The sequence below is a fragment of the Giraffa tippelskirchi genome, chromosome 7 (assembly GCF_054371585.1).
Source record: "Giraffa tippelskirchi isolate mGirTip1 chromosome 7, T2T-mGirTip1v1.2.pri, whole genome shotgun sequence".
Taxonomy (NCBI): domain Eukaryota; kingdom Metazoa; phylum Chordata; class Mammalia; order Artiodactyla; family Giraffidae; genus Giraffa; species Giraffa tippelskirchi.
This window is the reverse complement of record NC_137281.1, coordinates 102,023,260-102,051,033: the sequence shown is the minus strand read 5'-3', so window position 1 is coordinate 102,051,033 and position 27,774 is coordinate 102,023,260. Positions and strand designations below refer to the sequence as shown.

The 27,774-nt window shown below is 37.2% G+C and overlaps 1 long non-coding RNA gene across 1 annotated transcript in view; it reads right to left on the bottom strand.

Annotated features, from left to right (window-relative positions):
* LOC145514133 (uncharacterized) overlaps window positions 1-27,774 on the bottom strand; it is a 263,897-nt gene that overhangs the window by 111,379 nt on the left and 124,744 nt on the right. Inside the window, exon 4 of the long non-coding RNA XR_014059857.1 lies at window positions 1,532-1,636. This is a non-coding gene — a long non-coding RNA (uncharacterized LOC145514133). The remainder of the gene's footprint in view (window positions 1-1,531; window positions 1,637-27,774) is intronic.

Genomic DNA, 27,774 nt, shown 5'->3' with positions numbered 1-27,774 from the left:
TGCATTGTTCTTTAAAAATAGAAAATTTAAAACTCTCTTTTATTTGAGTCTCAAGGGAGCCTGTGATTTATAAAAAGAAAGTCTTATTATATAGCTGTTGAGTGAAGTTCAAGTCCGTGTGACAAGTCAACGTACCTTTATTCTATAAAGGAAAAAAGAAATTCCATATCTTCACTTTTAAATAATGTCCAATTTAAAGCAAAATGAAACAATTATGTACTTTGTATATTTCCTTGATGGTATTAACAACAATCTTAATTTACTAATTTGTTCACTGATTGAATATCTCCAAACAGCCCTGAGGGCAGGAGACTCACCTAAATAAATGATATTTATGAATTTTGACATATAACAAAGGTATTTAAATGGATTTCAGTGAATCAAAAACAGAATTTTACTGTTTTTACAAAACAAGCCATTTGTATATAGCAGGACTCTCAACTTGAAATCAGGCAGTCTTTATCTCAAGATTCACAATTGTCTGGTTGTACTTTAAAAACTGCTGACATCGGAGTTCTGGAGGTCTGCCTGGGGTGTAACTGGATGAGGGTCAAAGGAAGGAAAACAAGCAACAGACAAATCTGACTTAGTACAATTTCTCATAGAGGAGACAGGATTCCAAGTACAACATCTACCTCCCTCAAGTTACTGTGTCATCTGAAAAAGTCCTAAAGGATTGACTCCTGAATCCTTTGGAGAGACTAAGTATCAGCAAACAAAGAAAAAGGCTAACAAATAAAAAATTGAAACCATTATCAAAACCAAACCCAATAAAGAAAGATGCTCTGAACCCAAACAGCTGTGAGCTTGGTATGGGAACTTAGGTAACAGAAGCACCCGAAGGAGGGGCAGAGGGTAGTCTCCCATTGTCCATGAAGAAAGCTGACGTTTTGGCCCTTGCAGGGCTCTAGAGGACGTGGTAGTGATGCATCAGACATGCACAACTGTGACTTGGCAGAACCAATCTATGCATACAGGGCTGGCAATGAATGACTTGGCAGTAGCAGTGACAGCTTTAGCACATGGCAGCTTTAGCACAGGCAGAAAGTACTGCAAAGCTGTTTGGAGGGCAGTGCAATGTGGGGAGTCTCAGAAAGAAGGAAAATAACACACACCACAGGGCAGGTGAAAGAGTATGTCCATATATATATGCAACATGCCTGAAATACTTCACTTTTCTGGTAGTGTATGCTGCTGCAAAGCACAGGAAACTCAGCAAAATTCTCTGTGATAACTGAGGAGGAAGGAGGTCAAAGAGGGAGGGGATATATGTATGCATATGGCTGATTTACTTTGTTGTACAGCAGAAGCTAAGACAACACTTTAAAGCAATTATATTAAAAAAAAACTTCACTTTTCTTTCCTCAAGTTGATGTGACTTTGGAAGTCTATGTTGGGGAGAGCTGAATTTATTTAAAGTTTCTTCTTCTTTTTGTTTTTTGTTTTTTAGTACAGTACCCTAAAAACGACATGCAACTAATTTGACTACCTTACTTTACTAAAGCTAGGGCGCTAGTGGTAAAGAACATGCCTGCCAATGCAGGAGATGTGAGAGACATGGGTTTAATCCTTGAGTCGGGAAGATCCCCTGGAGGAGGGCATGGTGATCCAATCCAGTATTCTTGCCTGGAGAATCCTATGGAGAGAGGAGCCTGGTGGGCTACAGTCCATAAGGTCACACACAATCGGACATGACGGAAGCAACTTAGCATGCAAAGCTAATGAGAATCACTTCAAAAGTGAATGAAGCAAATGGTTTCACTTCACTGGTCAACCTCAAGTCGAAACCATCACTCTGCTGATGTGTCCTTTTGAAATGGAGTGGAGTCCTGTGGTCTTTGACCCCAAGACCTCAGCCTGTCTTTTGTCTGCAGAAAAACTTTAGCCAAAGAATGAGTTTAATCAGGTAAGTGAAAAAAATGCAGAAACAAAGGAAAACAGTCAAATGAGACCAAATAATAATAGTTTAGTCATTAAACAAAGTCAAGGACTTTTAGTACCTCTTCAAGAGCTATAGGTAATACTCTGAATCCTCTCCTTTTGAGCTGTTTTATGTATCTTTCAGTATCTTATAGAGACTGAAACCCCTAACAGGTGGAAGAAGTTAACTACATGATGACCAGACTGTTGCCAAGACATAAGCTGCCACAATTCTGAGAACTGGCCTCAAAGAAATGGAAGCAAACTGACCCTTGAACTGAAGACTAACTGTACACAAACAAGATGATGCTCATCAGACCCCTGCAAGATCAGTTTCAAGATGACTGTCAGAGCAGACTGTGCTGTTTCTGAATGTAGGTGCCTCCCTTTCTCCATAAAAGCTCTTGCCTACTGATTGTTAGTGTTGAAGGAGTAGGCCTTTGGACAGGAGTGTGCCTCTGCACCCCTCTCCAGCCCTCATCCCCACCAGGTTGCTGGCCTCCGAAATAAAGCAAACTTTCCTTTCCACCATCCTTGCCTCTTTATTGACTTAGAATAGTGAGCAGTGCGATCCCTACTTTCAGTAACACTTTCTTAAAATAATAGATTTTGATTGATTTCCACTTACTAATCCACATTGTGAATTAAGTTATCTTCTCTGTTTTAGGTTTTGGGAATAGAGTGGTGACAAGACAGAAATGGTACCTCTTCTCATAAAATGTACATCCTACTGGGAAACCAAGTAAACAAACAAAAACAGATAATTTCAGATAAAGCTAAGTAAAAAAATAAAATTGAGTGGCAAGTTAGTGACTGGAAGGTGAGGCGTCTATTTTGCATTGGGTTGGGGGAGACGTGAATTGGACCTAAACAATGCAACAGAGCCAGCCGAGCAAAACTCTGGCGGAGGAGGGATGCTAAGTACCAAAGCTGAAAGACAAGACAGGCATGTTCAAAGGAGAGAGAGGTCATCGTGGCTAGAGCTTAGCGAGATAGAGGAGGGAGAATTCAGGTTACAAAGTGAGTCCGGGACAAATCATATGAGGTTTAGAGATCATAATAAGAGGGTAATGAGAAACCACCAAAGAATTTGAGGTAGGGGAATTACATGATTTTATTAGCTGTTCTGTGTGAAGACTGGATTTAGGAAGAAATGTGTAGTATTTCCACTAAAACAATGACAACTAACTCTTTAGAGTCCAACACTGAGAACTGTATAATTCACACTATTTTTTTTCTTTTTTTAAAGATGATTACATTTATTCATTAATGCCAAGCTTAATGACACTATTACTGGCTTAACAGTAATAGTAAAGAAAAGAAAATTACTGTCATAACTTCACAACTATAATGTCTTATTTCAATATCAATCACATTTATAATATAACTATGATGCCATAAAATTCAATCATAAGAGAGTATCTATAATAATTATAATAGTAATTATTGTGCCATTCATTTTCAGATCAGTAAGACAAGTGACTTTTTGACTTGAAGATGTGTGTAAAATCAACCATTCATCATTTTATTACTAATTATTGACAAAAGAAAGCCAATATGCCTTCAATAAATCAAAGCTTTTGTGATAAATTCAAGTAAAGGCAATTAAGCTTTCAATAATGTATCTTTAAATTACAAGGTTTCCTATATTTTAGAACTTGAAAAATTTGATCCACCAATTGTTGATCACTCACACCTATTTTTACAATGTGAAGTAAATAAATCAATAGTTGCTGTGTTAGAAAATTAGAAAATTCTAGTTTTAATATTTTTTCTACAAATGTAGACACTTGAATGACCATTTGTAAATCAGAGCCTATTTCATCTCTATTACCTATCTAAACAGAAACATAGTTGTTTGCTAATTTTTTTAATTCAATACATGTTTGTTGTTATTGTTCTAAGCAAAATTTTAAATTTTAATTTTCTGTAGAAAGACAAAAAGCACATAAATCTTATTTCTGTAGGTGACAGCACAGTTTCAGGAAAGTCATTTCCATAAGAGTAAAACTCTAGAATTCTAAAAAATACTTTATTAAAAGCAAGAGTTGCTTCTTCTTATCTTTCAAATATAGAAAAACAACAGTGTAAATTTTGCCAGTGTTTCCTAAAATTGTCTTCATATTTGAATAATAGTTCACTGTGATACCTTGGGCCAAAAAATGTACAATGAAAGTAAAATGGGAATCATACATTTTAATGTAACCATTTTACAATTTTAAAGTGAAATCATATGATCTACAAGTTATTTAAATCAACTTCCTGCCTTCAAGCATGAGGAACTATTTTTAAAACTGAACTTGAGTGTTTGCCATAACAAAGAATTATTTAACGACAAATAAGTCACAAGAACAGAAGTATCTGAGCTAAGAAAGATATTTTGATGTCTAGCATTTCAAATGATCAAGAATCAGACATTATTATCCCCATTTTATAGATAAGAAATGTAAGACTCAAATGGTTAAAACAGAAGTTGAAAAGCCCAGGTTGATTTAGTCCTAAAAATTTTATGGTATTTCCTAAAACACAATTCTGCCATTGCAGCTATTATATATATATACTTGTTTATTAAAAATAAATCCTTATATATCCCTAAATAACATTTATATTTTGGCTTATAATTAAGATGTTTTATTATCATGTTTTATTATACTCATGTCTAATATAGCATAGATACATTGGAAATATATTATTTAATTAGTTGATATAATTTTTCAGTAGGCTTCTACCTATAGAATTAGGCTGTATAAAATTGTGATATTCAAACATTATTTATGTTCATTTAGAAATGGTAGAAAAATATTTTGTGTAATTTGCTATGGTGATTGTGTTGAACATTGAAAAATGAATCCGTCCATTAAAATGTGCATCAATTCCAATAGTTTTTCAGAAAGCCCACCAGAAACTCATGGAAAGATATATGCGTGCACTAAGTCACTTCAGTTATGTCTGACTCTTTGTGACTCCATGGACTGTAGCCCACCAGGCTCCTCTGTCCGTGGGATTATCCAGGCAAGAATCCTAGAGTGGGTTGCCCTTTTTTCCACCTAGGGATCTTCCCAACCCACGGACTGAACTCTTATCTCATTTTGTCTCCTGCATTGGCAGGTGGGTTCTTTACCACTAGTGCCATCTGGGAAGCCCTGAAAGATATATACATCCAAACTAAGGAAAACAATGAAACTCAAAAGTCTCATTCCATTCACATTCAGATCCTTTCAGATCACTTCCAGCATGTTTTTTCATGCTAATTACTTTCATAGGTCCTCTACTCCAGTGAAATCACATGCTTTGAATTTTCTTTTTTTTTTTTGCCCCTATGTATCTGCATCACTGAATGACACCACTCATCCCCTTCTATGCCTGCCTAAATCCTTCCTGCCCTATAGATTTATGTCAGATATCACTGACCTAACCATGATGCTGGAGAAGGCAATGGCAATCCACTCCAGTACTCTTGCCTGGAAAATCCCATGGACAGAGGAGCTGTGCAGTCCATGGGGTCGCTAAGAGTCGGACACGACTGAAGCGACTTAGCAGCAGCAGCAGCAACCATGATGCATTACTTTATAAACTCTTTCTCCTCAGTAATTCAACAGCATTCAAAATTATGTTGGTACTTGCATGTGTTTTAGGGCAGGTGGCTCAGATGGTAAAGACTCTGCCTGCAATGCAAGAGACCCGTGGTCAATCCCGGGGTCAGGAAGATCCCCTGGAGAAGGAAACAGCAACTTACTCCAGTATTCTTGCCTGTAGAATTCCATGGACAGAAGAGCCTGGTGGGTTACAGTCCACAGGCTCACAAAAGAGTCAGACAAGACTGAGCAACTAACACTTTCACTTTCTATGTGTCTTTTGAACATCTGCTGCTGCTGCTGCTAAGTCGCGTCAGTCATGTCCGACTCTGTGCGACCCCATAGACGGCAGCCCACCAGGCTCCCCCGTCCCTGGGATTCTCCAGGCAAGAGTACTGGAGTGGGTTGCCATTTCCTTCTCCAGGGCATGAAAGTGAAAAGTGAAAGTGGAGCCGCTCAGTCGTGTCCGACTCAGTGACCCCATGGACTGCAGCCCGCCAGGCTCCTCCGTTCATGGGATTTTCCAGGCAAGAGTACTGGAGTGGGGTGCCATTGCCATCTCCATTTGAACATCTAGTATAAGTTAATATTATAAAATGAAAGCATGTATGACTGTAGTTTATATACACAAATATAACTTTCTATAGTATCTTTATACATTAAAACCATAATCACCAAATATTTCTCTAAATATAAATATATAAAATTTTCTGATTTTATATTCTTTTATGTGTTTTTTATATTTCTGTATATTACCATGTATATATTATCCTCATTTCTCTGAAAAAATAATATGTTTATTTTGTTCACTGACATACCCCCAGTGAATAAACAATGCCAGATGCATATGTGGGGCTCGTATTTGTAGGATCCCTACTCAGCAGCTATGTTATGTCAAAAGGCAGAAAATAAAAGCTTAGTCAATGTTAAACAAACCCAGGAATTTAAAATTTAAGGTTTGCTAATTCAGGATTCCCAATACTTTTTTCATTCTTCCTCAGGTTGTAGGGGCCTATGCAGTGTAGAGAAAGTGGAATGGGGGAAGGTCCTTTGTTAATGTATAGGTCACTGCTTTGTACATCACTCTGTGTGTGTGTTAGCCGCTCAGTCATGTCTAACTCTTTGTGACCCTATGGACTGTAGCCCATGAGGCTCCTCTGTCCATGGGATTCTCCAGGCAAGAACTGGAGTGGGTTGCCATTCCCTTTTCCAGGGGATCTATCTTCCTGCCCCAGGGACCAAATGCAGGTCTCCTGCATTGCAGGCAGATTCTTTACCATCTGAGCCACCAGGGAAGCCCTACTCTCATGATTGTTCTTACATGGATTTGTCAAGATGTTCAGTCTCTCTCCAAAATCTTGTGAAATAGTCTACAAATTTGCTGTGGGCACTCCATGCCTACTTGTCTATACTCAAGGGCTCTTTGAATTTCTCATCCTTATCTTAGTCACACCTACCTTGAAGCATGTAAATTATCATATGTGAAACGAATTGCCAGTCCAGGTTCGATGCTTGATACAGGGCGCTCGGGCTGGTGCACCGGGATGACCCAGAGGGATGGGATGGGGAGGGAGCTGGGAGGGGGGTTCTGGAAGGGGAAAACATGTACACCCATGGTGGATTCATGTCAATGTATGGCAAAACAAATACAATATTGTAAAGTTAAAAAATAGATAAATAAACTAATTAAAAAAAAAAAGACAAACACCTTTGTGCCCTCCAACTCTGAATTTTATGAAGACTCATTCACATAACCCACTACCTAATCCACATTATAAGCCAGCAACTCATAAACTCTTTACTGAAACTTCCTACCTTCTACTTTTGCTAGTGCTGTCATCTCTCTCTTCCATCTATGAATCATTTCCCTCCTCTACTGTCTGTAACTTGTAGTTTCAGAGCTAGTCCCTAAAGAGGAAGAACAACAATGAATGGATTTCATGTGGTATTGTAAGTCATGCTGTTACATAGGGTTTCCTACTTCCTGAGCCCATTTGTACTCATAGTTAGAGTGGTAGGAACAGAAAAGAAGTATTGGCATGAGTGTAAAGATCTGCTGAGTCTACTGACAGTTTTTTCCTTACCTAAAATTTTATTTAATTGATGATTTACTATAGTCCTGATGTTTTTAACCTCAAAATAGAAGCCTGCCATTGTTTCTTATTCAAAATTATAGATAGAATATAGCAAGATTTCTTTGTACAGGGCTTAGAAATAATAATAAACCTGCATCACACTCATATTTTCTTTCCAGATGGCTGCCTTGTGGACTTCAGGCCAAGTTGCAGAAGCAGATGCATGTTTAACTAATAAGTGTAACCAATAATCGTGACTGTATAAGGTCAGATCCCTGTAATAAACCACTCATCTTCCCAGGTGGTGCTAGTGGTGAAGAATCTGCCTGCCAATGCAAGAGACATAAGAGACACAGATTCAATCCCTGGGTCAGGGAAGATCCCCTGGATAAGGAAATGGCAACCCACTCCAGTACCCTTGCCTGGAGAATCCCGGGGACAGAGGAGTTTGGTGGGCTACAGTCCATGTGGCCGCAAAGAGTGTGACACAATGGAGCAAGTGAGCACACACACACACCTGTATCACACCCAGGGCCTCTGCATCTAGAACAAACCCTGAATGACACACTCCCTTCCTTTCTTTTTTTTTTTTTTAAACAAATTCCTAGCATGCCTGCTTTTTCTCTTTTTATGTATAAAAATAACTGCAAAGAGAAGGCTTGTTATACATAGCTTGTACCTAATAAGCACTCACTGTTTTACTAAACTGACCTTAAAAGCCAGAAATTGATATAAGCATTAATGTTCTACACAGTCATGAATCTCTTGATAAATGTGGTCAGGAAAGAGCAAAAGGGTGAAAGGACATTCAAATAACTTTTGGTGCATGAGTAAAACCTGTTAAAAAGAATTCTCCAACAAATATCCATGCTCAGAGAAGAGGCATTCTGGCGTGCCATCATGATAGTGTCATGAAGGAGGCTAACAGAAGATTGTTCCTCAGGTTTTAAACATCCACTGGACATTTAATGAACATACAAAACAATAAATTTAGGAGCACAAAAATCTCCACTTTTAAAGGATAAAAATATATTGCAAATGAATAATAGTTACTAGTAATGGTAATAACAAAAGTGGTCTCACATAAATGTTGGATAAATTGCATGACATTTTTCATCATGACTCCTATATCAGTTTAATGGCAAATAGCTATAAGTGAATGTCCACACCTGATGGGTTTTATTTCTTATATTTCTTCTATTAAGTTAGAAAACCCTAACTCACAGTAATTCAGCATAAACATTTGGTGGCTTCGTTATATTTCTGAGCATTATTATTTAAAAAAAAAAAATGCCTGAGAATAGCGCAATGATTTCTCATTGAAGAAAACTTGTCCTCTGTATACACTAATTTGATGAGCATATTAAATTAGGGGGAATTTGGCCTGGAAAATTATTTTTTCATATTCTGTGGCATATAATTCAAATGTAATTTTAAAATATGAATAATAAAGTTTCTGAGGGGCAAAAAACAATGATTGAGCTGTAGGAGTTAAACCTTAATCAGAATTATCTTCTTTGCTCTTCAGGAACTTTATCGCATATATTTTAAAAGAGTGCAATATACAGTTCTATTCCCAGTTTTTTAAGGAATCTCCACACTTTTCTCCATAGTGGCTGTACTAGTTTGCATTCCCACCAACAGTGTAAGAGGGTTCCCTTTTCTCCACACCCTCTCCAGCATTTATTGCTTGTAGACTTTTGGATAGCAGCCAATCTGACTGGTGTGAAATGATACCTCATTGTGGTTTTGATTTGCATTTCTCTAATAATGAGTGATGTTGAGCATCTTTTCATGTGTTTGTTAGCCATCTGTATTTCTCCCACTGCTGGGCATATACACCGAGGAAACCAGAATTGAAAGAGACGCATGTAACCCAATGTTCATCGCAGCACTGTTTACAATAGCCAGGACATGGAAGCAACCTAGATGTCCATCAGCAGACGAATGGATAAGGAAGCTGTGGTACATATACACAATGGAATATTACTCAGCCATTAAAAAAATACATTTGAATCGGTTCTACTGAGATGGATGAAACTGGAGCTCATTATACAGAGTGAAGTAAGCCAGAAAGAAAAACAACAATACAGTATACTAATGCATATATATGGAATTTGAAAGATGGTAACGATAACCCTATATGCGAGACAGAATAAGAGACACAGATGCATAGAACAATTTTATGGACTCTGAGGAAGAAGGTGAGGGTGGGACGTTCTGGGAGAATAGCATTGAAACATGTATATTATCATATGTGAAACAGAACACCATTCCATGTTCGATGCATGAGACAAGGGCTCAGGGCCGGGGCAATGGGATGACCCAGAGGGATGGGATGGGGAGGGAGGTGGGTGGGGGGTCCAGGAAGGGGAACACATGTAAACCCATGGCTGATTCATGTCAATGTATGGCAAAAACTATTACAATATTGTAAAGTAATTAGCCCCCAACTAAAATAAATAAATTTATTTAAAAAAAAAGAGTGCAATATACAAATGGATTATAATACAGTCAAGCTATCTTTAAAATACTGATATATTTAACAAATTCTAGCAGTTTTTCTCTGAAGAAGTAAATCAGACTCTTCACGATTCAAAATACATCACTAAGACCCGCTAGTATGTCAGTTGAAGATGGCATCAGGATTCTTTTAAAGCCTATTTTCAGCTCAGAAATTATATGAGAATACTTTTCCTTCAAAACCAATAAACTTTAGTCACTGTACATTTCTTCACACCGTACTCTGAAAGGACACACAATCGTTATCTATGAGTTGATAATATTCACTATATTCAGAGCTTTCATCCGCACTGAACAAAATCTCACAGGTAATGCTGTTTGTCATCAGCTCTGAGGAACTAAGTTTCTGTAGACCTGCATATAGATGCTAGCACATTTTGAGAAGGAAAAACTTGCTTTAGAACTTACAACTAAGAGTGCTCCACAAGTGCTGATGCCCTGCCTTCTGATCTTGATGAGCCTTTTCTAGTCTACACACCATGGATCATAAATTGATAATATAACCAAATAACCAAAATTATCTTGTATCTTGGTTTCCAGTTACAGAGACAGCAATAGTGTTCAATACTTATCCATCACATACATGTAGACATGCAAAATTGAGTCTTAGTCTGCTTAACAGTAACTTAACTGTGAAAGTGTTAGTCATTCAGTCATGTACAACTCTTTGTGACCCCATTGATTGTAGCCCACCAGGCTCCTCTGTCCATGAAATTCTCCAGGCAAGAATACTGGAGTGGGTAGCCATTCCCTTTTCAAGGGGATCTTCTGGAACCAGGGATAGAACCCAGGTCTCCTTCTTTGCAAGTGGATTCTTTGAAATCTGAGCAACCAGATCAACTGTAGAAAATATTAAAATTTTTATCCCATCCTCAGTTGATGTTATTCTTCCACACTGAATGTTATTAACATTATGAAACATCCAACAGTGACATCCGATAGAGGATATTTGCTAATAGTAATATTCCTACTTTTTTTTCTCAGAGTGATACTGCAGAAGTGGTGGTTTAAATAGCTCTTCAGTAAGGGAATTATCCTCCAATTAAAGAGAAATTAAAAAAAATAAATAACTTTTCAGAAGCCTAGGACAGTTATCTATTCATGACATGAATGAATTTTTAAAATACATAATTTATCTTTATATTTTGTTTAAATTTTGCTATCTCCCATCCTAACAGTGCAGTAATATTTAAGGAGACAACTGAATAATTTTCTATGGTGAATTTCACTTTGCACACATAACTAGAAAAAAACTCAGATGATTTATGAAAAGTCATGTACAGAGCTTTAAAGCTTTTCAAAATTTCATAAAGAAACAATATTTGACACTATCAGTGAATAACTATTGGTTTCCTATCCAATAAAATCTAAAGATTATGAATAAAGCTAGTAGAGGTGATGGAATTCCAGCTAAGCTATTTCAGATCCTAAAAGATGATGCTGTTAAAGTGCTACACTCAACATGCCAGCAAATTTGGAGAACTCAGCAATGGCCACAGGACGGGAAAAGGTCAGTTTTCATTCCAATCCCAAAGAAGGAAAATGCCAAAGAATGCTCAAACTACCACACAATTGCACCCCTTTCCCATGCTAGCGAGGTAATGCTCAAAATCCTTCAAGCTAGGCTTCACCAATATGTGAACTGAGAACTTCCAGATGTTCAAGCTGGATTTAGAAAAGGTAGAAAAACCAGAGATCAAATTGCCAACATTAGTTGGGTCATAGAAAAAGAAAAGGAATTCCAGAAAAACATCTATTTCTGCTTTATTGACTATGCCAAAGCCTTTGTCTGTGTGGATCACAACAAACTGTGGAAAATTTTTAAAGAGATGGGAATACCAGTCTACCTTATCTGCCTCCTGAGAAACCTGTCTGCAGGTCAAGGAGAAGCAGTTAGAACCAGACATGAAACAATGGACTGGTTCAAAATTGGGAAAGGAATATGCCAAGGCTGTATATTGTCACCCTGCTTATTCAACTTATATGCAGAACACATCATGAGAAATGCTGGGCTGGATGAAGCACAAGCTGGAATCAAGATTGCCAGGAGAAATATCAATAGCCTCAGCTATGCAAATGATACCACACTTATGGCAGAAAGTGAAAAAGAACTAAAGAACCTCTTGATGAAATTGAAAGAGGAGAGTGAAAAATGATGGCTTAAAACACAACATTCAGAAAACTAAGATCAAGGCATCCAGTCCCGTCACTTCATGCAAATAGATGGGAAAAAATGGAAAGAGTGACAGTCTATATTTTTGGCGGCTCCAAAATCACTCTGGATGGTGACTGAGGCCATGAAAGTAAAAGACTCTTGCTCCTTGGAAGAAAAGCTATGACAAATCTAGACAGCACCTTAAAAGGCATATTAAAAAGAGACATCACTTTGCCAACAAATGTTTGTATAGTCAAAGCTATGGTTTGTCTAGTAGTGGTGTACAGATGTGAGAGTTGGATCATAAAGAAGGCTGATTACTGAAGAATTGATGCTTTTGAACTGTGGTGCTGGAGAATTCTCTTGAGAGTCCCTCAGACTGCAAGGAGATCAAACCAGTCAACCATAAAGGAAATCAACCTTGAATATTCATTGGAAGGAATGATGCTGAAGCTCCAATGCTTGGACCATCTGATGCAAAGAGCCGACTCATTGGAAAAGACCCTAATGCTGGGAAAGATTGAGGGCAGGAGGAGAAGGAGCAATGGAGAATGAGATGATTGGATGGCATCACTGACTCCATGGATATGAGTTTGAGACAACTCTGAGAGCTGCTGAAGGACAGGGAAGCCTGGAGTGCTGCATTCTGTTGGGTCTCAAAGAGTCAGACACAACTGAGTGACTAAACAACAAAAGATATTGATTTTCACTGTTTCTTCTTCAGTTATGTGTATGAGATAATCACCAATATAATAGCGCTTTTTTTGCCAGTGTCAGGAGACATTTCCCTATGGGTGTCTCAAATCTCTGCATACTTTCTGAACAAAGGCATTACCACATTTTGTTCTGGACTACCTTTTCATATAGGGCCTCAATCCTGACTAACAATTGGCTTTCTTGTTCCCAGTCAGTTTCACATATTTTAGAAATGAAATGTTCAGTATGGTCTCTACACTCACATGTCTGATGTGTAAGTCAGTCTTCTGAAATATCTGGGACAAGGCATTCACCCTGTCCTCATGTGACATCTTCACATATCTAGCTTGAGCCTCCTTACAGCATGGGCTTCTTCAGTGTACAGTAGTCTCAGGTAGTCAGGCGTCTTACCTGATGGGTGGTGGTTTCTTCCCTCTGTCTACCTCAAGCAAACATTCCAAAAGGCCAGGGTGAATACTGTGACTCTAAGACCTAACCTTGGGAGTCCCAGAATTCTGGAAGCCCACAGTCTTCTATTGGCCAAAGAAGTGGTAAGAGCATTCTAGATATAAGAAAGGGAACCAGTCAGTCCTCACTGCTTAATGAGAGAAAAAGCCAAAAATGTGTAGTCATCTTTATTTTACCACACCCATATGTACATTCCTGAAGCTTGGGAAAAAATTACCTCAGCAGTATTGAAATGTGTATGATTTAGGTTTGCCATACCAACAGCTTACAAATATATATAACATTTAGTCATTTACTTCCATAATGTCTATCCTTGGTGCCCTTAATAAATTCTTAGGCTATATAGGTCAATTGAAACCTCTCATGCAATTTCCATATAAGTAAATTGATATTAAGAAATGGCTAGGCTACTTTTAACATTTTTCCAGAGGAAATCCTAGAAAATAGTATTTCTAATATTTTCCACGCAAATTTTCAACATAATAATCCACATTGGGCCAATAGAAACCAGCCAAAGTGGAAGTACACCTGAGAAGAGAATTGATAAAAGTGATAAAAATGCAAAGTTATCTTGCTGACTTTAGAACTTTATCAAAGCAGAATAAGACCAAAGAAAAAAAATGCCTTAAAACTTCACTTTTGTGGAAGGTAATGGACATGAATAATTGATGAGAAATAAGAATTTTAAAACTAAATTCAACTAGAGATGAAGTGTAATGAATTGGAAATATTTAAGAAAAATATCAGGTTTCCCTGGTGGCTCAGTGGTAAAGAACCTACCTGCCAATGCAGGAAACACAGGTTCAATTCTTGGTCTGGGAAGATCCCATATGGTGCAGAGCAACTAAATCCATGCACCACAACTACTGAGCCTGTACTCTAGAGCTGGGGAGCCATAACTACTGAAGCCCAGGCACCTAGAGCCTATGCTCCACATTAAGAGAAGCCACCACTGTGAGAGGCCTGTGCATCACACCTAGAGAATAGCTCTCACTCAACGCAACTAGAGAAAGCTTGCACAGCAAAAAAGGCCCAGCACAGCCAAAAATAAATATATTTTTTAAAGGAAAAATATCAAACAAAAATTTCGTTGATACAATGATTACAAAAGGGAAAGTGAGAAAGTAAATATAAAGTCACACTATATAAATAAAAATATGTATTTATAGAGAAAAATGTGGAAGTAACCCTACGCTGACTTATATAGATTCTAATCTCAGCTCGTTTTAATATTCTATCAAAATGAACATGGGCAAGTTAAAACCTCTTCAATCTTTTACTGATTAAGTTAGAATCACAAACACTAAATATTTTTCCACTTTACAGACTTTTCTGTATACATATTAATGTGTGTGTGTGTGTGTGTGTGTGTGTATATATATATATATATATATATACTGTAAATGTCCATTTGTAACCTTTATAAAAAGCAAGCATACATGTATATGCTGAAGCTTAAACTTCAATACTTTGGCCATCTGATGCAAAGAACTGGCTCATTGGAAAAGACCCTGATGCTGGGCAAGATTGAAGGCGGGAAGAGAAGGGGACAACAGAGGATGAGATGGTTGGATGGTATCACCAACTCAATGGACATGAGTTTGAGTAAGCTCTGGGAGATGGTGATGGACAGGGAAGCCTGATGTGTTGCAGTCCGTGGGGGTTGCAAAGAATCAGACGTGACTGAGCAACTGAACTGAACTGATACATGTATATGTACACTTGTACAATGTGTGTGTGTATACTTATACACTTACACATATAGGTATATGTACACCCATATTCATACACATATAACATTCAATATATAAGGTTCATAAATACATGAAATTAGTTTATGGATATATAATTTATATGCTAATTTATAAATAGATACATAGCTTATAGATGTACAATAGGTCAAACAGTTTGTACTTATAAAATAATGTATTTGTATAACAAAAATTATAATGATTAAGAATATATATATACTACAAAGTTAACCTTCCTCCTATCTAAGTCATCTGGTTCAAATTCCTAGAGTATAACTGGGATAATAGTTTATGTGTCTTCTCAGAAAGTTTCTATTTGCATGCATGTGTACACACACACACACATCTGTATACATATATTTCAAAATAAATGGAGGCATGTTTTCCAGAGAATCACAAATAGATTTGTTATATTCTTTTCATGACTTATTTCCATAATTTATTTACCTACAGTATTTTTTATTTTTTAGGATATGCTGTTATAATTCATTTTCCCTTCAGTTAACTTTTCTAAATTAATTATGAGTAGTTCACATATTTTATGTGTGTAGTAACTGTGGGGTTGTTTTCAAATTTTGTTTACCTTCCAATTTTTCATATTAAAACAATTTTTGCTACATAGTCTTAAAAATTATTTTGTACACATTTTATCTTTTGTTTAATTTGAAAATTCCAAATACCATGTTATACTTGCACTGCTTGATTTCTGACACTCCTTATAGCTTTATCTTTTAAAATTATTACTTGTCATTTCTAAACTTAGAAGACAGATCAATAATCAAGTGACTCTTTCTGAAGTGTCAGAAAGAAACCCAACATATAAAATCCAGGGAACACAACAAAATTTATCCTAAAGTTCTTCAGTGGTGAATAATATGTATGAACATTTAGTATCTTGTCTTAGCTCTAAACATTGAACTTCAGTTTATTCTAGTGGCTCTGACAGAAAAGTCATGTTTTCCCTGAACACCATGCTCTTATCTATGATTGGAAGCTATATTTCAGTCATTAAAGCAGTAAGTATACTACTGACTTACATATTATATGCCTGGAAGGGTTCTAAGTATGCAAATGGTGACAAATAATATAAGATTTAGCTTCTACATATTTAAAGTATAGAATTTCTCATTTGGGAGTGGGGTGGAACAGATTACAAACATTAAAGCAACTAGAGAATAATAATCCTTTGTCTCAGAGTATAATTATAAATTTTAAGTGATGGGACTTATCTATGAGGGTAAACTTGGATGAGTAGAACATCTTAGAGTTTGAGCAGTAAATTAACTTATTTCTGTTCTGTAGATAGGAAGAAAATAACTTTGGAAGTAAAGGGAATTTAGGCAAAAAAAAAAAAAAGAATTAGGTAGGTAACCTTCCTGGACTGTGATTTTGTGCTGAAAAGTAAGAATAAGATGGAGGTTAGGCAGAGTCTTAAGTTGTATGGAAGGAAGGAAAAATCCACATGTGTTTTTCAGATATTGCATGATAAATTTTAGCAAGATTAGGTTTACCATTTAATGTGATATATATTGGAGGGGGAACTAGAAGGGGGGAAATCCATTGTTTTAGCGACATTTGTGCCTTAGCTGGCAAATATCTCGTATAAATTAATGATGGTAGAAATGGGGCAAGATGATAAAAGTCCTAAGTCATTACAGTGATTTGAGAATGAGTCAAAAACTAAAGCCTTGCATCATGGTTTAATCTATATTCTATGTATTGAGAAGAATGTTAATCAGAAAAAGAATGTAGTTTTAGGAAATAAATGATGTATCTGTTATGTTTTAGTGTGGAAGGATATTGCTTTTCTTTTAATGTAATGCTTTTCTAATTTTGACATAAGTAATAACATTTTAAATTTGTTTTATGGAAGTTGTAATGTGGCTTAAACCACTGAGTAAAATTTGTATTTAATTGGAACAGTGGACTAACTTTCTGCAAATTGCCTTAGATGGTTAGAAACAGGCAGCATATCTCTCATATCTGACACAAAAGCATCTTTAGACAATTTTTTCACCTAAATTATGTCAGAATAATTTTTTAGGAAATATTCAAAAGGCTTTTTTAAGGTTGCAAGTCTTTTCTCAGAGTGTCTTTTGGACAAAGATATTTTCTTCTCTTTAATTATTGTCTTGTAGAAAGTGAGAGAAATAAGAAATTTACTAAATATTTGCCTTCCTACTTTCTAAATATTATTCACAAAAATATGAAAAAAAAATGTCTAGCAATATAATCTCTCTGAAAATCTTGCTCCCCAATGTTATTTTATGGGAAATTATGCATGTTTGCCAGTAGCCTTGATGCCCACCTTAAAGTTAGGCCTATTCTCATAATATCTCTCCTTTCTATCAATCCAAAATATTCTACAATCATCCATTGCTAGGTATTACATGAATATAAAGAAATAAAAGTTAACAAGTTTAGCTTTGAGAACCTATTAAATATTCAACCTATTCAATCCCTATGTCCTTTTAATACAGTGGGACTTCAGAATTCACCATAAGTGCCCATTTTGATAAGCATTCTCTTAACTGATGATGGAAACATTCACCCTTACAAGTGAATAATATTCATAGAGATTTCTATGAGTTTCAAAGAAAAAAAATCAAATGTATATTCTCTCTCTCTCCCTTTTTTTTTTTTTTTTGCCATGGTGAGAAACGTGGAATTTTAGTTCTCTACCAGGGATCAAATCTCTGCCCCCTCTGTGGTGGAAGCACAGAGTCTTAACCACTGGACTACCAAGGTTTTATATGTTAAGCTCTTCTTATATCTAAACTTTGCTTCATATGTAACATTTAAAAATAATGTGCCAGCAATTCTAGAATGACTAATTATCCCACTCTGCCCAGGAACGAGGGACTTTCTGAGACTTGTAGTTTTAAAACTAAGCTGGTTACCCTAGAAGACTGAACTACTTTATTATGCTATTTCTACATATTCTAGTTAAGCAGCAGAGATACCAAATGCTGGTAACATGACTTCCCTGCTTTTATGTTCTACTTTTTCATTCATCCAAGAATCATGTTTCTTTTCAAAGTATACTACAAATTTCTAAATTGTATTAACAGGTATTTTTCCTTCATAGGAATATTATGGAGAAAAGTTAGAAGATCCTAACTCATCTAGACAAGTGATAAATTACATCAAGTTCATCTGGCTACATGGTAGTCACAGACAAGAAGAGGGAGACAAAACAGCATCTCTTTCCTTTTTCAGTCTTATGGAATAAGCAAGAGCAATGGATTTTTTGAATGATTAAAAAAAAACCAAAACTCATGTTGTGTTGTAAAGCATATGCTAGGATTTATTTCTTTAAAGTGTTAGAAGACATCAATATGGAAGGGAAAGACTTTTTATGAATAATTTATGTTCATGACATTGAAATGTACTTTATCAAAACTCTGGCATTAGAAAACATGGGATTTTCAACATGCATTTTAATAAAGATCTCCTTGGCAGGTTTAAAAGTGTAAATATGAGCAAAAAGACTTCACTTGTACCAAATTTATCAATTCCTATACTTAGCCTCTCCAATAACCCTCTAGTGTTGCTCACTATTATGATTCTGGTACTAGCTAAAAACCATATTTGGAATGCTGTGCTGATAACATAAAAATGCAAAATTTTAGAAATTCATATTCCAAATGACTTAATAAGATTATTGTCGGAGCCGCGATAGGCATTAATGGCAAAATGGAGGCACGGCCCCAACTCCCTCTCCTCATCCCGCAGGCACGGTCCCAGGATGAAGGAGTTAGGTCTTGTGATTCTGACTTGTCCTTTCCTTCCTCTGGTTGAGTTGGCTGGAAAGAATGTTATAATCCATAACGTTAACTATTGACATTTGTTCAAGGATCTTTACAAAGAATGCTCCAGGATGAGCACATAGGCTGCAGCTTGAGACCATGAGAAACATTGTTATCTGAAATCTGCCGGTAAGGGGAATGTTTATGGCAAAAGAAGTTTGCTGAGTTTAGGGGTTAGGAATAATTAAGAATAGTTAGAAGCTAAAAGTTTAAGGTATGTTGTAGTGTTGGCATATTTTACTATAGCTTATGGAAACTAGGTATTTTAGAGATACTAATAGCTAAAAGCCTTTTTAGGAGATGATGAACTTAAGTTACTAGGGGATAACAGGATTTAAAGAGATAAGGAATAAACTGAGGAATGTGATATACAGCCCAGAGACAAACTTGAGTTACAATGTTATCACAAGGACACTTAAGAGGGAACTCTGAAGGACAACAATGATTTATGGAGACAGTAACTATGGGTGAGGGGAAACTGAAGATGTCATACCTCTAACCTAATGCTTTTGTAAAAGTATAAAAGAAAACCTGATGCTTAAAATAAACATGCAGCCCAGTGCTTTGAGCGAGAGACTGCATCATTTTCTCCGCCGAGATGCAGTCCAAATGAGTGAGAGGCTGCATCATTCACCGACCCCATTCATCCCTTCAGGGCGATTCCCTGGCTGCCAGAGCTGGACTCCGGCAGATTATCTAAACCAGCAAACTTTGGTATTCTCAAGTTCTCAACACTTTAGTTTATTCAAAATACAACAAGATAGAAAGCTCAGAAATAAACACACACACCTATGAGCACCTTATTTTTAACAAAGGGGGCAAGAATATACAATAGAGAAAAACAGCCTCTTCAATAAGTGCTGCTGGGAAAACTGGACAGCTACATATTAAAGAATGAAACTAGAATACTTTCTAACACCATACAGAAAAATAAACTCAAAATGTATTAAAGATTTAAATGTAAGGCCAGAAACTATAAAGCTCTTAGAGGAATATATAGGCAGTGCGCTCTTTGACATGCATCCCAGAAAGATCCTCTTTGACCCACCTCCCAGAGTAACGGAAATAAAAATAAAAGGAAACAAATGGGACTTAACTAAACTTAAAAGCTTTTGCACAGCAAAGGAAACAATAAACAAGATTAAAAAGCAACACTCAGAATGGGAGAAAATAATTGCAAATGAAACAACTGACACAGAATTAATCTCCAAATTATACAAGCAGCTCAATACCAGAAAAATAAACAGCCCAATCAAAAAAATGGGCATAAGACCTAAATAGACATTTCTCCAAAGAAGACATACAGGTGGACAACAGACACATGAAAAGATGCTCAACATCACTCATTATTAGAGAAATGCAAGTCAAACTACAATGAGGTATCACCTCACACCGGTCAGAATGGCCATCATTAAAAAAATCTACGAACAATAATTGCTGGAGAGGATGTGGAGAAAAGGGAAACTTCTTGCACTGTTGGTGGGAATGTAAATTGATACAACCACTATGGAAAACAGTATCAGTTCAGTTCAGTCGCCAGTTGTGTCGACTTTTTGCGACCCCGTGGAGAACAGTATGGAGGTTCCTTAAAATCAGGGAGAACAGTATGGAGATTCCTTAAAAAAACTAAGACTAGAACTACCATATGACTCTCAATGCTGGGCATATATCTGAGAAAACCATAACTGAAAGAGACGCATATACCCCAACGTTCGTTGCAGCACTTTTTACAATAGCTAGGACATGGAAGCAGCCTAGATGTCCATTGACAGACGAATGGATACAGAGATTGTGGTACATATGTAAAATGGAATGTTACTCGGCTTTAAAAAAGAACACATTTGAATTAGTCCTAATAAGATGGATGAACCTAGAGACTATTGTACAGAGTGAATTAAGTTAGACAAATATTGTATATTAATACCTGTGTATGCAATCCAGAAAGATGTTACTGATGAACCTATTTGCAGGGCAGCAGTAGGGATACAGACATCGAGAACAGACTTGTGGACATAGTGTGGGAGGGAGAGAGTAGGGCAAATTGAGAGAGTAGCATGGAAACATATGCAATCTGCTGTGTGACACAGGGAGCTCAGCCCGGTGCTCTGTGACAACCTTTAGGGGTGGGAGATGGGAGGGAGGTTCCAGAGGGAGGGTACATATGTATACCTGTGGCTGATTCATGTTGATGTATGGCAAAACCCAGCACAATATTGTAAAGCAAATATCTTACAATAAAAAAATTTTTTAAAAAACCTGTTTATTATATAGTTAGCCTAAACTGAATTTAAGCCTAATAGAGTACAAAACCACAAAATCTTGTATAGAAACTTATTTGTGATTAAACACCATTATAATTTATCAATTATGTTCTTATAATACTAATTGCATCATACCATTTTCTTCTTCAAATACTCTTTTCTCCCAGACATCCCCTGTCACCAAAAATTAAAGCCCAGGATTTTTAGCTTTTCATAAAGTTCTAACCTGGATGTCTTCATCTGCTTCACCACTTAAAAATTCTGCTCTGAATTTTACGCACAGTCCATTTTACAGTCTATAGATTTGGGTTTTCAGTGTCCCCACATATATTGGGTAACTCAGTTCTTCTCTGCACCATACCAAATATCAAAGTATGGCTCAAATCACCTTCTCAATAACATTTTTATAATAATTTCATCTGAAATTCTCTCTTCTTCCTCTGTATTCTCATATCACATAATACCTATTCTATTGCTGAAAAATCCATGCTTCTTAAGACATCTGTGATATATTTCTTTCTAGTTATCAGTAAAAGCACATAATAGATATCCAATAAAGGTTAATGAGCTAACTTATGTAGAAGTACAACTAAGCTGTGATAATAAGAGTTTATTATCTACAAGTGATTTGGTAGAGTTGCTGTCAATTGTTCAAAGTAGATGTATAATATATAAAACCTTTTGATATATTTTTGAAAATTTAGCAGAAGAGAGAAAGCGACACTTTTCTACTCACAATGTGGAGCAATTTAATTTGCTGTATTCAAAACAGAGGTGATTTGTAGAGATGATACAGGTTTCTCTGTCATTAAGAGACCATTTTACTTTCATTTCTCTTAATTGTACTGCTAAATATAGGAAAGGATGGGCATTTGAACAAAAGATTGTTGATTGAAGAATTCTGTGTAATTACAAAAAGGTAAAAACTATTTTCATTGGTTGGTGAAGTGATATATAAATTATCCCATATTATTATGTTAATGAAAACTAATCAATGTATATATCAATATATTTCAAAATTTTAATTTTGAGTGATATGTATGGTATATATATATTTCAAAAAACATTAAAAAGTAAACAATATATATATTTTAGATATCTCTACCTAAGTATATAAGTTAAAAACTTATTTTTTAAAGGGAAAATGATATGGCATAATTGAGAAGGAAAAAAACTATTTAAATGTTTCTATATTATTTTTACTTTGAGGCAAAAACACAAATTAAAGTTTATTAACTTTTGGAGAAAGTCTATGCATGTTTCTTTTGTTATTACTGAAATATTTCAATATTTTTATACAATTCAAAATAAAAATATTTTACTCCTCAAAAAATTAATGCCTATGCATGTTGTTGTTGTTATTTAGTCACTAAGTTGTGTCTAATTCTTTGGGACCCCATGGTCTGTAGCCTGCCAGGCTCCTCTGTCCATGGGATTTTCCCAGGCAAGAATACTGGAGTGGGTGTAATTTTCCTGTCCCAGAGATTGAAACCTTGTCTCCTGCATTGACAGGCAGATTCTTTACCACTGAGCGACCAGGGAAACCCAATGCCTATGCATACACTGAGAAAATTCTCATTTAACTCAAACACCAACCCTGTCTCTTTGTATGACAGGTGTTAATTGTGATAATTTCCCAAAGGTCACATAAGGAGTGAAAGATCCAGATCCAGATAATAAATCTGAAGGCTTGCTCCTATTCTAATGCTTCTTTTATCAAATCAGGCTCAAGCATGTTATATCTTATTTTATATTATCTGCATATAATTTTTTTATTGTTTTCACTGGAAGCCTAGCAAAAAACAGAGTGGAAAACTCTATCATAATAAAGAATGCTTAGAGAAGGAGAAAGCAAATTGGTGTCCGTGATGTAAAACAGACAACAGAGTAAATGTAAAGTTTTCAGATATTTTGTACCAGTTTCTCAATCAAAAAAAGTGATGGTCAACCTGGAAAGGCAGACAAACATTGTTGAGAAAAAAAATTAAAGGTGAAGATTGATGATGAGGTGATAAGGGACTTCCTTGCTATTATAAATTAGCTTAAACATCTTATGTGGAGGTTATTAAGGGTATTTGTTTAAGTGAGGCCATAGAACTTATATTGATATATGTATACATATATAGATATAGACAGGTTTTCCCTGGTGGTTTGGTGGTAAAGAACTGACCTGCCAATGCAGGAGACGCAGAAGACATGGGTTCTGTCCCTGGGTTGGGAAGATTCCCTGGAGTAGGAAGTGGCAACCCACTTCAGTATTCTTGCCTGGAGAATCCCCATGGACAGAGGAGCCTGGTGGGTTATAATTCATGGGGTTGCAAAGAGTCAGACACGACTGAGCAACTAAGAACACACATAAGTATGAATATATACAGTTGACTCTTGAACAGCAGAGGTCCACTCATACAAGGATTTTTTTCAATAAGTTTGTGTCATGTTATGTTGTTAGTCACTCAGTCATGTCCGACTCTGTTTTCCCATTGACTGTAGCCCACCAGGCTCCTCTGACCATGGAATTCTCTAGATAAGAATATTAGAGTGGGTAGTCATCCCCTTCTCCAGGGAATCTTCCTGACCCAAGGATTGAACTCAGGTCTCCTGCATTACAGGCAGATTCTTTACCATCTGAGCCACCAAGGAAGCCTGTGTTTGTACTACAGTACTACACAATCTGCAGTTGTTTGCATTCACAGATGCAGAGCCATGGGTAAGGAAGGCTGACAGTAAAGTTATATGCAGATTTTCAACTGTGCAGAGGGTCAGCACTACTAACATTGGCTTTGCTTGAGGGTCAACTACACACACTGACATATATATATATATATATGTATATATATCAGATATACATGATATGTATAAATAGAGAGCATGAGATTTGAAAGGAACAAAATGATAACCAATATTAATTGATATTTTACATATATTTTTTTCACTTAATCCTCTCAATAGAGGAATAACACTAGCACAAAATGACTTAAATTATTCAAATTCACATAACTTTTGAGCAATAGAGATGGGATTCAAGCCCAGACAACTTGACTTCAGAGCCCTAATTCTCCTGTAATCTTTCTTCCTATTTTCAAAAGGCCTATTTTGAAAAGTATTTAGATCAGTGATTTTGACACTGATTCCTGGCAAATGCTGAATTAATTGTCACAGAGATGATCTGTGGGTTCCTAGAGTGTTAATTTATATGGTCGACTAAGCTGCTATGGAATAGGCCTGCCTCACCTGATACAAACGCTTACAAATGCTGGACACAATATAAAAAATATTACCCTGTACAAGGAAGAAAGCAGGCACTCTTCATCACAACGCTTATAATGAACAATTTCGCCCATAATGATCAAGTGCAGCATCCATGAATTTTCTAATTAACCACAGGTGAAACCTAGTCACTTTGACACTGCCATAAATATCACCAGCAATCGTGTCCCTCTTGTGAGATAAATTTCGTAGAAGGCCTTCATTACAGTTGAGCAGAACACCACAGTCAATTGAATTTGGGGAGGTACATAACCTGGGTGCATACAATTTCCAACAAGCCAGCACAGAAAGTTTAAGCTCATGCCAGAGAACACAAGCATATCAGATCATTCTGTTGAGAAAGGAGAAACATTCAAGGCTGAGAGTGAACTAGCTGGTCTGTGTCAGCCTAAATGGAATGAGAATCAGACAGTCCTCGCTGCAGCCATACGAACTCTGGAAGGGATGCAGGTCCCGTCGAAGGAACAGTGGCTGGGAGGTGGAGCTTAGGGATTGTGGAGCAATCCCAGTGTGAGGGCTGCTGTTGACTGTGGAGAGACAGACCTAGGGGATGTGAGGGAGGAGATTATGGTGGGAAATGCCTGTGGAGGAAAGCCAGGCAACCACGGAAGCAAGGTGATACTGCTGAGTCACGTGTAGGGGGTGGAGCCATCACCATAGCTTCTTTCTCCACACATGCCAGCATTGGCAGCTGAACAATAGAGAGCCTGTCCCATTAAGCACCTGACACAGCGAATCAAAGAGTAGGACCCCACCCAGGGTGCCCCCTTAAGTGCCTGATGCACAGATCTACAGAGTAGGACCCCACACAGGGCGGGGCTCTTCTATGCGCCTGCTGTGTGGAACAACAGAGACATAACCGAGGCAAGGGAGCCTTCAAAGGTGCCTGAATGGGTGGAGCTATGGAGAAAGACTAGCCAAAGAGGCCTTCTGGTCACCAGCTGCCATAGCCTTGAAAAAAGACTGATAGGGCCATAACTCCTGCACCTGAGGCCGCCCGTGTCCCTCAACACTTGGCATCGCCAGGGTCCCCGCGACCCAAGGAGCTGTGCCACCTTCACGTTCAGCCCTCACTGGGACAGAGCTGCCACAGGCCAAAAAAAAAAAAAAAAAAAAAAAAGTCCTGCGTCTATGCATGTGGGGTTGCTTTTGTCATGTCCCACTCTTTGAGACCCTGTGGACTGTGGCCTGCCAGGCTTCTCTGTCAGGGGGGTTTTCCAGACAAGAATACTGAAGTGTATTGGCCAATTCAGGTTGCCATACCCTTCTAGAGCACTATATTTCCTGCTGCCCTAGCAGTCAATGCGTCTGAATACCTGGTGCTGACAGAACCCCTGCGAACAAAGAAGCTGTACCCCTCTGCACCTGGCCCTAATAGGAGCAAACCCAAGTCCTCCAGGGCAGCCTCAGGAGCAAAACCCAGTGGGTGATCCACATGCAAGGTGGATATAAAATTGCGATTGAAACCCAGGGGCAGTGTGGCTAATGAAGAAGATCCAAAACCTTCCCACCAGCTACAAGCTGTAGATTCAGTTCAGTTCAGTTCAGCCGCTCAGTCGTGTCCAGCTTTTTACAACCCCATGGACTGCAACATGCCCTGTCAATCACCAACTCTTGGAGTCCACTCAAACTCATGTTCATCGAGTCGGTGATGCAATACAACCATCTCACCCTCTGTCGTCCCCTTCTTCTCCTACCTTCAATCTTTCCCAACATCAGGGTCCTTTCAAATGAGTCAGTTCTTTGCATCAGGTGGCCAAAGTATTGGAGTTTCAATTTCAACATCAGTCTTTCCAATGAACACTCAGGACTGATCACCTTTAGGATGGACTGGTTGGATCTCCTAGCAGTTCAAGGGACTCTCAAGAGTCTTCTCCAACACCACACTTCAAAAGCATCAATTCTTTGGCGCTCATCTTTCTTTATAATTCAACTCTAACCGTTGCTTCCTGACCTGCATACAGGTTTCTCAAGAAATAGGTCAGGTTGTCTGGTATTCCCATCTCTTTCATATTTCTATATACTATAAATAAGTAATAGATATTTTAAAGACAAAAACTCCACCATTTTCAATAGAACCAAAATAATGAAATACTTATATATTTACTAAAAACACATGCAGCCCTCCATATCCTGCCCACTTTCTCCTGCACATGGTGAGGTGCTGCTCCAGGACCTTACTGCAGACAAGCTATGGTCCAGCCCTTGAGCATCCTGCCCCTGGACCAACCCCTGTCTAGGATGGCCAAGAGTTGAAGCATCCCTTCTCTTCAACAGATCAAGCCCTGATCCTTTGGAGTGGGAACACTGACTCCAAGACCCTAGACTACCAGAGAACTAATGCTAGGGAGTATTAAATAGTGAGAACTCACACGAAAGAAACTACTTGAATACAAGACCTGGCATCACCCAACCACCAGTAGCACCTTGTACAGGATGCCTCATCTAAACAACAAGCAAAACAAAAATACAAACCTCATCAACAGCATACAGAAGTACCACCTCACTCAGCCCTGCCCATCAGAGAAATAACAAACAAACAAACAGAAACTCAGCACAAATCTCACCATATATATATGAAGCTTACACAAACCACTGGACCAACCTTAGGAATGCAGAAACCAAAAGGAAGAAAGAATTCAACCTTGAGTCCTGGGAAAAGGAGACCTCAAACACAATAAGTCAAAAAAAAAAAAAAAAAAAAGAAAAGGCAGAGAAATACTACACAAATTAAGGAACAAACTAGAAACACAGAAGTCCAAATAAATGAAGAGGAAATAGGCAAACTACCTGAAAAAGAATTCAGAAGCATTTGAGTCAGATCTGATGAGGTGGATGAACCTAGAAACTATTTTACAAAGTGAAGTGAGTCAGAAAGAGAAAGATAAATATCATATTCTAACGCATACATACAGAATCTAGAAAAATGGTGCTGAAGAAGTTATTTATAGGGTAGCAATGGAGAAACAGACATAGAGAATCGACTTATGGACATGGGGAGAGGGGAGGAGAGGGTGAGTTGTATGGAACGAGTAACATGGAAACTTAAAAAAAAAAACACATGCAGGTTTCTATATGCTCAAAATTATGTATTTGTTGAAATAAATCAAAGAAGACCAAAATAAAGCAAAAGCTATTTTGTATTTATAGGTTGGAAGACTCACTATTATTTAAGAACTCAAATTTCTACAAGTTAAACTAGAAATTAAATGTAATATCAAAATTCTAATGAGAATTTTTCTTTTAAATATATATCAACAAGCTGATTCTAAAA